Raw genomic sequence first — 588 nt, 5'->3', positions numbered from 1 at the left:
CTATGAAAGAAATTTTGGAAAAATAATAATTTACAATGCCCCCTTGAGGTATAGACTGATGTTTTGACCAGTCAGTCTAGAGGGCATTATAAATTGATAAAAAAATTCAAAAAAATGTAAAACCTTGGAAAACTAGCTTTGTTTGTGCAATAGATCATGTGTGCCAAAACTGAGGTGATTTGGAGGTGGTCGAAAAAATGCCCGCATTCCGGAGGGGCCATGTGGTCTAACTTAAGCCAGTTTTTGAACATACGTGATTTTTTCCACCACCTCCAAATCACCCAAATTTTCTTGTACATGGTGACCCACATGTGCCAAACATGGCTATGAAAGAAATTTTGGAAAAATAATACTTTACAATGCCCCCTTGAGGCATAGACCGATGTTTTCAGCACTCAGTCTAGAGGGCATTATATATTAAAAAAATCAAAAAAATACAAAAACTTGGAAACCTAGCATTGTTTGTGCAAGAGATCATATGCGTCAAAATTGAGGTGATTTGGAGATGGTCAAAAAATTGCCCGCATTTCGGAGGGACCATTTGGTCTAAACTTAAGCCAGTTTTTGAAAAAAGGTGAATTTTTCCAC

This window comes from Triticum aestivum, chromosome 4D, assembly GCF_018294505.1.
Source record: "Triticum aestivum cultivar Chinese Spring chromosome 4D, IWGSC CS RefSeq v2.1, whole genome shotgun sequence".
In the NCBI taxonomy this organism is placed as follows: domain Eukaryota; kingdom Viridiplantae; phylum Streptophyta; class Magnoliopsida; order Poales; family Poaceae; genus Triticum; species Triticum aestivum.
Note: the sequence above shows the minus strand (reverse complement) of the source record.